At 36.0% G+C, this 15,021-nt stretch overlaps 1 long non-coding RNA gene across 2 annotated transcripts in view; it reads right to left on the bottom strand.

Moving 5' to 3' along the window:
- Positions 1-14,113, bottom strand: part of LOC136011098 (uncharacterized) — a 191,925-nt gene extending 177,812 nt beyond the window's left edge. For both annotated transcript variants that reach the window (XR_010611203.1, XR_010611202.1), the window contains exon 1: positions 14,080-14,113. This is a non-coding gene — a long non-coding RNA (uncharacterized LOC136011098). The remainder of the gene's footprint in view (positions 1-14,079) is intronic.
- Between the last annotated feature and the right edge of the window lie 908 nt (positions 14,114-15,021).

Genomic DNA, 15,021 nt, shown 5'->3' with positions numbered 1-15,021 from the left:
GGCTTCAGGAACAACTAAGGGCTTCTCCATGCACCTTTCAGGATTAGGCTCTGAAGATATGGCAATCCTTCTGGGCTATGGTTTTGTTCAGACTTTTGTATGCTAACTTTTTTTATTATGCTTTCATTTTGCACTGAGGTCAAATAACAGCTGTATCCAAACCCCCCTTACTGAGCAAAATCTTCAGTTAATATGAGTTTCAACAAGAAAAAAATACAGTCATGACTAAAAAGTTTGTTATAGCTAGGTGTTATATGAAAAAAAATACTTAGGAATCTCATACTATAAAGGTTTCACAATCTAGACTGAAAAAAAATACAGCTATCATAGTTATCAGTTAATAAATAAAATATAGCAAAAATATTCCCAGCACAAGTAGTTCGTACACCTAAAATTAACATTCACCTATCCCATCTGTGTTTCTCACTCTACTAAAAACCAACATGTAAACCAACGGAAAATATTGGAAAATGTAAATCAATAGTAGTTATTTTACTACTAAAAAGAAAAACCATTTTTCTAATTTTTCTTGTTTGCTGTTTGCCCTTATACTCCAGAATTTTATTTTATATATATATATACACACACACATATATATATTTTTTCTATTTTAAAATCTGATTTAGGAAGTCTTTTACATAACAGTAGCATGAAAATCCACAAGACATTTGAAAGGAATCAAAGGATTTATGTGCATCTGAATGAACTCATTGACTAAGTAAAACAATAATTCTTTTTGATAAACATATACTGTTTTTCAGAGCACTCAGTGTTATAACAGGTAGTCTAACTTGATCACTAGAAAAAAGAGAGCACAGCATTTTTAAATTAAAAAAAAAATGTGTTTCAGTTGTATCTTTGCTAACAATTTGGAAGCATCCATTGTATTACTACTGCAGTGTTATTGAGCTAGTTTTATTAAGGCAAATTTATAGCAATGTTAGAAATTAATACCACTCTTATTTCCTCCACTGCCTGGCTTTATTGAATGCCATGGGGCATATTAATCAGTAAAGCCAAGTAGTGCATGAAATAAAAGTATAAATTAACCTGTAACATGAATGTAAAAAGGGGCTTAATAAAATAGAAATAAATAACACTTAAATGATAATCAACCCCTCCTGGCTTAACCAAGCACATAGTGTAATAATGCTAAATACAAAGAAAAGTATTTAAATAAAGTTTAAATCATGATGCAAACAACATAATTTACAAAGAAATCCTTAATTCCCTGTATTGTTTAAACACACGTAAGACTGTATAAAAACCCACTCTTCTGACCCAACACTTCTTCATGTAAAATGCCTGTCAACTTTGGGAGCAGGCCAAAGGCACAATGACTATGAATGTGAGAATGATTTCAGAGCAACTGCACATTCTAAGAGTCTATGCATTTAGATGTAACAAAAAAGTCTTTGCATAGTATATTTTGCATACACACAAAATGTATCTCCAAATATCAGCTGAAACCAGAACAGTGTATTCAAGCCTATTTCACACAGGTGAACTGCACACAATGCACATAGTGATTTATTAAGGGCTTGACCTTGTAAGTGTGTGAAGTCAAGTTAACCTGCCCTTAAATTTATGTTGTGTTTTTTTCTAAAGACAGTGTATTCTGTGTTATAATAGAAAGGAGTTTGAGGGGGAAAGTCTCTTCTCTCCAGGGTCAAAAACCCCTCTGTCCAAAGAATTACTCCCAGTACACAAATTGATATATGCTAGGATTTATAAAATCAAAGCTAACAATAGACTGCTCAGCTTCTCTCCACAGTTACTGCCCTTCCAGAGCACAAACATTTGGCGATGTTGTCATACATAATAACCACATATACAGAAATACATGTATTTACAAAAAAGAGGAATAAAAATTAGCCCTAATCTGTATCATAAACCACCAATGTGTGTGCTCCCTCTGCTGGCTCTGCTGCAGAAATTAACTATGAAACACACCTGCTGTAATTGCTCTACTACTAACAACGCTAACATAAATGTGCCACAACCTTGCTAGAAATTGCTAGAAACACCAAGTAACAAGAAGAAAGGTAAGATGAGCAATTCTGCATGAGTGACTGCACACATAACAATATAAACATGACACTAAAGCAAAGGTTTTACAAATACAAATGTGTTATATATTAGAAATGCATTAGAGTTCATTGCATCACAGTTCTGATATCATTATGGAGGCATACTAATATGAGATACAGCCAAAATGTAAAAGATACTGTGAGCTATGCTTGTATAAAAAAGGATTGCAGACTGTTTAGATTCAAGTGTACCCAGAGTCCCAATAGAAACGGTTACGGATCTTATTCTGCAGAAATGTAGTGTCACTGAACAGGAGGCAAGCTTAGCATTTAGTCCAAGTGAGGTCCCCATACTCTTGGATGATGTTTGCTAGGAGTTCTGTCACTAATGAGCTGAACCATCTGTAGCAGTTTCCTGACAGATGTGGCCAACTCCCATACTGGGCCACTACATCTTTTGCCACAGAGAGCTCCAGAGAGGAGGGCAAAAGATGCCACCACGAGGTACTCAAATGTGGTAGCTTCTCGTAAATAATAAAGCATCTTTTTTTGCCAAAGAGCCTTCCAAACACATTCCTTTTGGCTTCAAAACTATTGTGAATCTTTTTTTCCTCTTCATCAGTCATAGTATAAAATTCAGTACCAACACATCAGTGGATGCAAAGGAATTAAATGACAACTCAAATTAGGTAGGTTTTTTTCTTATTTTAAAATCAGGGCTTATGCTTACAATCTGGATGTTTCTAAATCCACTGAGTTGAATTTATTATACAGATTTTAAATGCATCAATTTCACAGACTTTTATGAGATGCACAAGGGTATCAAGGTTAGAATACACTAAGTATATATTATCTCAGGGCTATTGTAACAAGATGTGTTCTACAGTAGTAAAGAAAGCAAACTCCTAAATTTGTATCTTATCTGGTAAACACATAAAAAAAAAAAGCCTTTAAAATACCTTTAAAAGTAGTTTTTAAAATAATCTTTTTGTATCATTTCTGTCTTCTCCTTAAAGTATTTATTTTGGACACGAAATACATTTGGAGTACAATACCATGATAGTTAAAGGATTGCCAATCCAAACGAATATTTGAACATAATAAATACTGGTCACTGTGTTTAAATAACTGAACTCCACTTTAGGTTTGGAAATCAAATACTTTGAAAATGTAACCCCAGTGCTGACAGCATTATAGTCATTAGTCTGAATAAATGACTTTTTAGGGTTTTTTTTCATAGTGGAGTTCCAATAAAAGAAAATAAAGTAAAATAAAATACTATAGCATAAATATGGTGGTTTAGTTGCATACTGATAAAATATTTATGCACAGTTGTTTAATTTAAAGCCCAAAAAGAGAAAACTGAAGCTGGAGAGTGCTACTTGTTGGTCTCAAATTCAAAGTGTGCACAGAATTGTTTATGCCTGTCATGACTGAGCAACACATGGTAAGTTCTTTGAAAAACTAAAACCTTATTAAATCAACAGTTATGAAATGTCAAGAGACTACCAATTTTCAGAATATCCCAAATTATTTCAGCAATAAATTAGGAAAGAGCATGAAAGAAATAAACCCCACAGTTAAAAGATTCATGCTTGCATTTTAATATTTTAAGAGACATAGGGCTTTTTAAATATTCCCTGTAGTATTAAATTAAAGCAACTGTGTTGTAACAGCACATAAAAAAAAACAACAAAAAACAAAACCAAAAACAAACAGAAAAGAAAGTGCACATCTGCCGCAAACACACTGTCTATGGAAAAGGACCAAAAGGAAGCATGTGATAAAAGTATGACAGTATACTGCAAGTAGTTACATGCAAAGAAACAAACGCGCACCATGGGCCCCTGAAATTCTTTCACACCTCTTAGAATACAGTTTATTTTAAAAACAGAAGATTATTTCTTGCACAGGTTAATATTTCAAGCATCTTTTTAAAATAAATTCCTTGTGTGTCTAAATCAGTTGATTAAATCTTGTAAAAAAAAAAATCATTCAATTTTCTTTATCCCATTGGATTAGAAGCATCCCCGTACTTCTAGACCAATGCAGTCATAAGCATTAGATGGGAAGTGAGCCTGTGAAAACCCTGCTTACTGCCTGCAGCTGTCACTAACACGAGATCTATATTCACAAATATTATTACAAGTGTGTTCATCTGAGGTGTCCTTATTCACAATAGCTGACCTTCATGGCTATGTCTGACATTTAAAAAGAAAAGTTCTGCTTTACAACCTTCAGTGTGCCTTCAGTTATAAATTACTTGTAGAGTATTAGTAATAATAATTGATTTTAGTAGTAAGTAATAGAGTTATAAACAGCTCCTACTATTTAATGAAAGAAATGCTTCATCTTCTGGTTTTATTTATTAGTATTCAAGAGCCTTCCACAACCTCACTGAGATCAGTTATTGCTTAATTAAACTAAAAAAGATGGCCTGTCAATGACTCTTTATTCAAAAAAACATAAAAAATATTAATTATTTCTTACATTTCTTTATAAATATTTGTAAGGGTTGCTTATTTTTCTGTTGTGAGCTTATGTGAACACAGATAATGTATGCAATAATGAATTGTTCAGATTTTCCTTACATGCTAATAAAATACAGGGTTTTCATCTAAGTGTGGTGCATCAGTTACAAGTAAGTATGATCAATTCAGAGTTTTCCCTGTACTGACCACACCAGAGCTCTCCTTGGTGTTCACGAGTTGTAGAAACCATTTACACAGCTTTTTGCTGCTCACAACTAAACTCTACTGCATTTTTTACAGAATTCAGTTTTCTAGCAAAGCAAAAGGGCACCTACAGGTTCATAACGCATCAGAACTGATGCTCACACTCAAGAAACTAAAGGTTAAAAGACTTCCCTGGCAAATGACCTGATGAATGATGCAATTACTCTGTCAATAACGGCAGGAAGGTTTCAAATAAACAACACCCAGTTAAAATCCGACTGGGAAATGACAGCAGCTGCTGATTTTATTTTGCCTTTTTTTGATATGAGGTAGTGATAACTGACAAATAAAACTTAATGTCACCTTATCATGATGCAAATAAAAATATACTGTACGCTTACATAAATGTCAAGCTTGAGACGCTATCATCCCTCACCACTAGCTGGCACCATAGTTTTAAAAATGTAGTGATGTGACTCGTTTATCTCTTCCTAATTAACAAGCCAGCTACCTAATTTTTAACAGAAAACAATTATTCAAAGCAAACGAGAAATATTTGGGGCTATAAACTAAAATGAGGCTGAAAGCAATATTCTCACTGACGACTGGTAAGATACATCCTGCAAAGGGAAATGGGTAATAGTTAACAGGCTCAGGGGTTGTTTTTATTAGATGAAAATAAACGGTACTGTGCACAAATAGGAGCCTGATGGTTTTTGCTACTGGCTGGGAGACCATAGAGGTCATTATCTTGGATTATGAAGAGGATGAACCCCAATAAACTGCTTCCCTTACTGGGCTTTTCATCCCAAATAAACTCAGAGGCCACTTCAGGTTCATTCCCAAAGAAGCAGCTTTATTGCACCAGCTAATAAATTTCACAGAGTCTGTCTCTTTCACTGGCTTCCCTTTTCTCATTAGAGCCTGCTGCTTTCATTGTCTGCTGGCTGGATACAAATGCCCTAAGAGGCAGGGCCTCGGTTTCCATTCCCTGACTGCAGTGGTTCTGACACTGCAATAGACTTCACTGCCATGTTCTGCTCTAATTCTTCCAGACTAGTCACCGCGGGCTGACCCCACACAGGCATGGGCGCATGCACCGATACATTCAGACACACACAAAATTCAAAGCAAGGGAGTTACAAGTTAGTCAACTACTGCCCAGGCTCAGGAGAAACAAAGCAAAAATTCAGGCAACTGTTGCAAACTGCCTATGAATTTTATATTTATTTACAGGCTGGGCACAGAAACCCCAAAATGTTCACAAAATACCAGTAACACAGCACTGTTAATTTACAGATACATCATATTTGTGGCCAATCTATTTCTTTTTTTTATAAGAAAATCCTCCCTAAAAGGAAAATAAAGCTTCCTCCTATTATGGTGCAGGTTTGTTGCAGGTGTACAACCAAAGTCACTCTTAAAGCTGGGACAGACAGGCAAGATTTCTGTATCAGTGATGGCAGTCACCTCAAGAGAACCCTACCATTCTGGCCTTGGCACCATTAGACAGCTCATAAAGTTACACATATTCTTTTTTACAATTTTTTTACAATCTTCCATAGGACCAGAGAGAAGATAATGTACACTTTGAACAACAGAGCTATGCCTGTCACAAACTCTGCAGCTGCTTCACTACAATATCAGCAGTACCACAGAATAACATGTACCGTCAGCTATGCAGGAAAAAAAAAAAAGCATTATAATACTCTGGAAAAGGTCACCTCCTGTATCATTTTATAGTGACATTTCTGTCCTACCCAACAGGGAACTGCTGAAACTTACCTACACTTTCACTATTATCTAGACCACTTAGATTCTGCCATTAGCATACTGCAGTACCAGCTAGTCTTCAGCTCACTTTAAATACTACCCTTCCATCCAGCTGTACAGCAGAGCAAAAGCAGCTCCCATACAGTCTCTAGTACTGAGGGGATTATGCATACAGACTGCACCTGTGTTTCCAAGATAATCACTGACACTCATGAAAGTGCTGTTGTCTAAAATAACACAACCATTTCTCACTAATGTATTGATTTGGAAGACTGTGCATGGAAGGACTTCGGTTAGTGAGCACAATTATATATATTCAAACTGCTATGGCACAAATTCTTACCTTCAAAAGGAAAAAGGGAAATGGAAAGACAGAAAGCAATGGGAAGGACCCACCTAGATCCAACTGTTTTGGTGTTTAAAATCTCCTGGAGTCGCCTCATATTTGCTAGTGAATTTTATCCTCCACTGATACAGATATTCTGTGTTTTGTAAAGCCTTATTTTGATCCCACTTTGGCCAGTATGTATACAAGCATTTCCTTGCTAATTTTAAACTGGAACACAGCAGAACAAATAAGAGAGCATATTTATTTCTCTTCTACTTCAAAAAATGCTATCTAAGGAACACATATTAGGATCACATTTTTTCTTTCCTAAGAGGAAAGTTTACACTGCAACATTTCTTCATTGTACCTGGACTTAGAATCATAGAATAGTTAGGGTTGGAAAGGACGTCAAGATCATCTAGTTCCAACCCCCCTGCCATGGGCAGAGACACCTCACACTAAACCATCTCACCCAAGGCTTCGTCCAACCTGGCCTTGAACACTGCCAGGGATGGAGCATTCACAACCTCCCTGGGCAGCCTATTCCAGGGCCTCACCACCCTAACTTCAAAATACCTGCCTTCTCAATACCTACTTCTCAAATACCTGCCACTGGCAAGTTACACTTGCAAAGTTCACTCTGTAGCCAAAGGTTTTGAGTCTTTGCTTTGTGTAACAAAAACCATCAATAAACAAGTTCGTTGCCCTTGAGATTTTAACAAAGTCATGGAAGGTGACACTTTTTTGCCATATATGCTCTACAGGATAAACACGCTGCCAACATCAACTAATCATAGTGGTGGGTTTGCCTTGTTCCAGAGTTATTTTAAGGTCATTCTGGTAGTCCTGCATATAGTCAACAGGGCAGCCCCTTGTAACTGAGTCAATTCTGCAGAATTCAGGACAGACAGCAATGTGAGAAGAAGGACCATAAATTGGAGAAAACCCAGTCTTAGTGAGTGCAGCAGAGAAGCTTGGAATGCGGTATAATAAAGAAGTGTTCGAGTTAATCCACTGCTATCTGTCTTTATTTTGCTAAGCCAGTCAAGTGGACACCAAAGCATTGAGACTACATTAATCAAAATTTGGAATGACCTGCTTTTCATTGCAAACTGTGGTTATCTTTCTTTACTGATTGGCCTTGACCTGTCAGCTGTATTTGGTACTGCTGACCCCGAGGGTTCTTCTGAAGAGCCTGGAGTACTATGAAAGGTTGTCTGACTCTGTTCTTGCTTGGTTTAATTCATATTCTACTCAACATACCCATTTTATTTCCAGTAGAAATTGCTCATTTAATTGCATTGTAAGTTTTATGGGGTATGCCCCAGGCTGCATTCTTTATGCCAAGCTGCTCAGTATTTATATGTGGAATGATGAGGAGGAAAAAAAAGAAGTCCCTCACAAAGCTAGACCAGGCTTCATAATACCAGTAATTTCCACTACTTTAAATTGTGCAAAAAACTGTTTTAGGAACAAAACAAATGTATACGTCACTATCAGAGGTTGACTTGACAAATGCATTGTGTTTAACTTAATAGTTTCAAGACAGGTTCATCCTTTATAGGAATTTAGCAAATCGTTCTTCAATGCTAGCATATAGAGAGTCTTGTAAGAGAACTATATTACAACTTCATATCTAACCAATCCCAAAGATGGCTGGATGAGAGCTTTAGTACAACAAACCCAAAGAGTTCACACTCAAGAAATCAATATTCTTTCAGATAATATAATTGTATTGATCTCAAAAGTATTTAATGTCTTCCTTTGCAAAAGGGGTTCAGGTTTGATATCTCCAATCCCAAATAAATGAAAAGATGGTGTAGTTTGGCATAAATCTGCTTTACATGTGGTGTCTGCTGAAACATACAAGATTTTAAACCTGACACTCCTTGATCTGTTTTATTAGTCAATCTATCAATGCGGAGATGGCTTCAACTATTATGCCACACATAAACTGCCACCTTTATTAATAAAAGGCAAATTGTACTCTTACAACTAACACTGAAGTTTGCCAGCCCACTTGGACACAGTCAAAATGAAGAGAAATGTTAAGTGATTTAGGAATGTAATATAAAGAGAAAGACTCACAGTAAATTTTGATTTTATTTGTAAAGAAAGACTTCTTCTTTACCAAGGAACAATCTTTACCAAGGGAAGATACAAAAAAAGAGCAAGGCTGCAGTTCACTCATAAGTAAAAACAAAGTAAAAGACAATGTCTGTTGAGAGATCAGAAAGCAAACTTGGAAACTAAACAGGTCGTGGAATCTATTTTCCTGATTGTGGAAAAATGCAGCTTGGAATCTGAATTTTGTGAGCTGGGACATACCACTAGGATAATGGATGTAAGCTTTGGTGAAAATCTTTTAGCCTAATACATAAATATTTGAGCAAACTCAATATGGACTTAAATGTTTATTTTGCTGTAGTGTGCTCTGATTCGATGTTAATTCCAGGTGAATTAGTACCAATGACCTTATCTATGAATACAATCACAGCAAGGCCCAGAGTCTGAAATTCACCAAGCATACAAGCATATATATGGAAAGAAAACAAAAGAAGCAGCTTATTTGTTCCTGTAATCTCCCCCCCTATTAAGTTCACCAAGCCCCTTTTCTTGTATCATTTTCTTATGCTATATATACAAATTTTAAGAACAACAGAAAATAATTAGAACAAATATAAAACCATTAAGGTGTTCTTTCTGATTTTAGCTAGGAGCTGATGACATTGTTTCCCTAGCTGTGCCTCACCTTGACTTTCTTTTCCTGAACAAAGTCTGCCCGTTGAGCAGTAATTGCCAGGGCAGTATTGCACAGAATAAAACAAACTGCATTAATGCCTTAACATTTAGCTTAACTGGAATGCTAGCACATACATTACAAAAATGTAAAAACATACACACTTTCCACTTTTGATGAATGTCACAAATTACTGATAACAACATGTGGCACCAGAACAGAAATGAGCCAACAGCTGCAGAGATTTAAGTCATTTGCACAATGCCTGTTGTCTGGTACCTCCCCTGCTGGAAGTTACCATTTTCGGAAAATAGTAAGGAGAGGGGAATGTGGGCCTACTCTTCAGCTGCTTCAACTCACAATCCAACATGTTAAACCACAGGATGTAGGAAAACATCCTCAATTACCATAGCTGAAGTCATAACCAATCTGCCAGAAGTAAACAACAAAACCCACAAAATTCAGCATTATGAAAACAGCACTTTGACAGATTTTATTAGAAACACACCAATTCCCCCCCACACACACACCCACCCCCCCACCACCCCCCCCCAACTCCCCCGGAAGTAACAGTGAGCAATTATGTATTACTTGAATTTTTCAAAATACTAGTAATTCTCTGTGTATCTCTAACCCAGCTCCTTCCAGAATGGTAAAAGTACAGCTGATTGTCACAACAAAGATAGAACTCTAGTGTATTCCTCTTCCCAAATCACCCTACCTAGGCTGTGACCTTTAAAGACTGAATGCGATTTAGAAGTAACACAGTGGCAGTCCTACAGTGTTGTGTTAACAAATTTGCCATACAGTCCTCAGGGGAAGTAGGAACACTCACAGAGCTCTAGAAGAGCAGCAGTGTCCAGGAAAGTCTCAGGAAGGCCTGAGACAATGTTGGTAAGGTCTGAGGAAACTTTCTGCACTGGTGATATTCATAAAATGGTAAATAATATGGGTTCTAGCAAACTATCATCATAAGGCAGACAACAAAGGAACATGGCCTCTGCTACGAAGAATTGAAGGTTTGTGGGATGGTTCTCAAGCTAAGATAGTATCTAGCAGCATGTAGGAGAGACATACATTCCAAAAGAAACTGTATGTAGAGACCAAAATATTCCCTTGTCCTCATTACCCTTCTCAGAGAAGTAGTTCAGCAAAAGCTGTTTTGGTCCAGCAGTTAGCTTTCGTTAAAGCAGCTTGCTACTGCAGACACACAGAAGTCATGCTAGAGCAGACTGAAATGTATGTTCTATTCTTACTGGAATACCACTAAAGCAAAATCTTAATAACGGGGTGAAACACATACAGACATTTTTCAGCTTACATACTGCCAATTCCCTCAGCATCCTGAGACCAAAATGAATGTAAACCACTTGGAAACATGCATGCTTGTGTTTCAGTGCAAATGGGATTGCAGATAGAGATTTCACACACACACGCCAAAAAAAGACTTGGGTTCAGAAGTTGCACTGATGGACTGTAGGCAGATTTTAAAATCAATATTTACAGATTTAAATCCAAAGGTTAGAAAAGGAAAATCCACCTCTTGTCACTGAAGTAAACACAACAGAAAATGGAAGAGTTTTAGGCTGGTGGCTGATGTTTCAGCAGTGCTGCAGTCATGTATAATTTAATACTCTGTGACTGGCTAATAATATTCTTCTCTATGTTCCTATCACAAGTTTTGCAATAATGGTCAAGATTTGTGCTTTCCAGCAGTCAGCTTGGAATATTGCCTCACTGCTCCAGGCCTGACACAGTAATCCTAGTTTTCCACTGGGATGTGCTATATAATTGCCTCAGTCTGCTTCTGAAACTCTTGGGAGGGTGTTAAACTTAAAAAAATAGGCACGACAGAGGCTTTGTTTGGGCACAGGACTACAGAACAGAAGAATTCATTTAATCCCATAGCTAACTTCATGAGAAGGAGGGAATAAAAGCAACAGGTGTAATGGGGGGTTAGCAATTTCCATACGAGGACGTAAAAACCTGTCAATTCTTGCTCAGGTAAAATGGCAACTTTAATTTACAGTAATGACCAGCTGTCTGTTTTCTGTATTTACAAGTTACAGGCACCTTTCTTGACTTTCAAATAAAATATTGTATACTGATTCTAAAAATATTAGAAACTATTTTCATAATTGGAAATCCTGTTGTGCAACTAAAGCTAATATTCAAAACAATGCAGCCCTCGTTTGATTAAACTTCGAAAGCAACTCCAGTCACAGAATCTGAGGTGATGATCCTTTGAGCTGGCCCCATTGAAGTGAAGGAAACAGACCCATTTATCTACATGTTTTGAGTAACAAGTCTCTGAAATGCCACCCGGAAAGAATACGAAAATGGATAATATCTGCATACTACTTAGGCCTGCTTAGATTGTAGGCCTCATCCTCAGCCAACAAAAGTGCAAGGAATGTGCATCAGACAAGAACCTGATTTCATAACTCCAAAGCCTTTATCCAGAAGTTTTTATACACTTTAGGGATATTGTTAGACAGTTTATTAAATCCCTTAAACACCACAAAATCAAACTCCGTTTTAACTATATTTGGTATGAGATACTGTAACCAAGTCCTCTGACATCTGAATAATGTATATTGACGAAATACATGTTAAATGCAGAGGATACAACTACAACAGTGTGATGGTAGTAATCATTAAAAAAAGTAATAGTTTTTATATTACATTTCACCCAGAGTGATAGGTTTCTGAGGAAACTCCACAAAAAAATAGTCAGCTTTCATTTTTCCAAAAGCAAAATAGCAACATTTTAAATCTGAATTGTTCTCATTTATACAATGTAACTTGTTTGAAAGCTGCAGCCTTAAACACTAATACATTTTTATGAATTAGATAGTTGGCCTTATGTTAGATATCTTGCATAATCTATCTGCTCATATTACTAGCCTCTTATTAACACACAGAAAATGATTAATTATATGGCAAATGAACTCAAACCATGTGTGTCCTGAAGGCAGAAATGTCATCAGGTTATATATTGCCATAAATACTTCTACTACTCAGCATTTTCTAACTGTGTTTATTGCACATGACCTACAGTGTTTGGTAAACAAGCACGTGCAGCCACTTCTGTGGCAAATATTCTGTAATTACAGGGCATCTTTTTTAAATCAGAATACTATTTTCCATGGAAAACATCGCTTCATACACTTGAGCTCTCTGAATGTACAAATAACCAACTACCAACTGCAGTGTCCTCACCTTTGGCTATATTCTCCCAGCGGCTTCAATACATTTCTCTCAATTAAAGTCGTCTAATCAGCCACAATGAGTAGATTGGTTCTTGACACTCTCGAGAGCTTTATACTACTTGTGCAGCACCTCCATTAAACTCCTGGTATTGGTCAGTACAATCATTGTAAATGTAGCGAGAAAGAATTATCAGATACTTATCTGATAATTATCATAATGCTTATGATATCGATTTAAATTACAACCAGTCATATTTTAGGGCATAACAGTTTGTATTTAGCAATATCTATTTCTAGCTAAATACAAAATTTCTATGTTAGGAAACAGAAAACTAGTATGGAATTCATTATGAGATGTGATGATTTTTTTAAAAACAGATATGCCTTAATGTTCCAAATGCAAGTAATAGCACATGTGGTATTACCCTTTGGAATTTGAATTTATTTTGGCAGCTTTTAAGAGACATAATCTTATTCACATATGTTTCATGCTATATATAAAGAACCGTACATATGTTGGCATCAAAGTAATCTAAAAATCTCAAATAAATATTGTAAAATGAATAAAATGTTTCTCAGCAGCAACAGACCATAAAATAATTATGTAAAGAAAATTAAATGTTTTTAGAAATATCTGACTTGCCAGGAGAATGTAACACTTCTTAGTGGAGTCCAAGTTACAAACAGTTTAAAATGTAGCATGACATCAAAAAGCATGATCCTAGCAGCTTACGCGTAGCTGGGAGAGTAAGTGCAGGAGGAGTTCTCTATGTAGCTGTGTATTTAAAAAAATCCTGTCTGTAGCAGTTGTTGGCAAAGCAGTTGTTACAGAAGCTACAGTGCACACCAGATAAACACTTAAAATGATGTTTGATATAAATCACAGTCTGAAGAAGGTATGCAAATTCAATTCAGGAAAAAAAAAAAAAAGTGTGATGTTTTCATGTTTAGCAGTCAGAAAAAGCATTTTGTGCCACACAAATCCAGTGCCAGATGTAAGGCTAGCTATTGGTTGAACACTGACCATGTGTTTGAGCCGTGTGGATATAAAAACCCCTCCCAGAGCCAGATCTGCATTGCAGTCAAGGGAAGAACAAGATTTATTTCCCCAGCCCTAGCCTCTTGCACAGATGCGTATGCAAGCAGGAAATCCACCTGCAGTTCCGTGTCTTAATAAAATGTACCAAATAATATTTAGCTAGCTGTACAGTTACTGCTAACTAGTGTTTTCCAAATCTTAGTAACAAAAAATGCACACTAAGATCAAGCACAGTCATACTCTGCTTTTTACGATTTTGTTTTCAAGAACAGCAGATGTTACCTGCTACATCCTCTGTTCTTCTTTCTTCTAAATCTCAAGGGTTTTTTTCTTCCTGTGTAGACAACACAAATACCAATTAAAAATTATTTTAGGAATCTTTTATTTCTTACCTTTTTCCCAGTTGTGATGATATTTTTACACAAATTTTAGCATGGTTGATTCCTCATGCACTGGTATCTCCAACAAAACATACTAAATTTCCTTTTACCTGAACTTTTCAGTTCTAAGTGGCTATCATATTATTTTTCCCTCTAGCAATACATTATTCTATTTGGTCTACATTAAAAGAAAATGTATGTTTGCTAACAAAATAAATAAAAAATAAAATCTAGCATAAACAAAGTATATTGTTTTTAAGGAAGCCTTAAATATACCCTAGAGCCTTGTATAAATCAAGCAGCATGGAATGTTAGACATGCAATACTTTACCTCAGCTAAGCTCCTTAAATACGATACTTGACACTTCAACGTGACACCTTTACACTTTGTCTAGGGCATAATTTTGCTAGTAACAGGATTTTTCCTATCCCAACATCTAAACAATAGATGTGAAATTCTTGTGCACAAAGTGCATATGTTATAATAGCAGCTCAGAAAGCTATCTTTACTTCTCTGCTAGAGGATTTTTTGTTTTCTTAGTCCTAATATTGTTCCTAATGCACACTCTGCCCTTTAATTTTTGTCAAAAGTGTTAAAGCAAATAAAATTTTAAGAAGAAAATTCAAGTAAAACACAGACAGAGCAGGTTATGGGATAAAATAGAGTCTAATATGTTCAGATGAAATTAGCACCCAAAGAAGAGCAGAATAAATGGGGAGAAAAAATGTTTAGGAACCTTCATTTTTATAGCAATCCAAAACGCATGATTCTTTTCAAGATTACATATCTGGTACAAATACAAAGTATTCCAAAGAATAAACATTTTATATAGAGAATTCCTTC

This window comes from Lathamus discolor, chromosome 3, assembly GCF_037157495.1.
Source record: "Lathamus discolor isolate bLatDis1 chromosome 3, bLatDis1.hap1, whole genome shotgun sequence".
NCBI lineage: Eukaryota > Metazoa > Chordata > Aves > Psittaciformes > Psittacidae > Lathamus > Lathamus discolor.
This window is presented reverse-complemented; position numbering and strand designations above follow the sequence as displayed.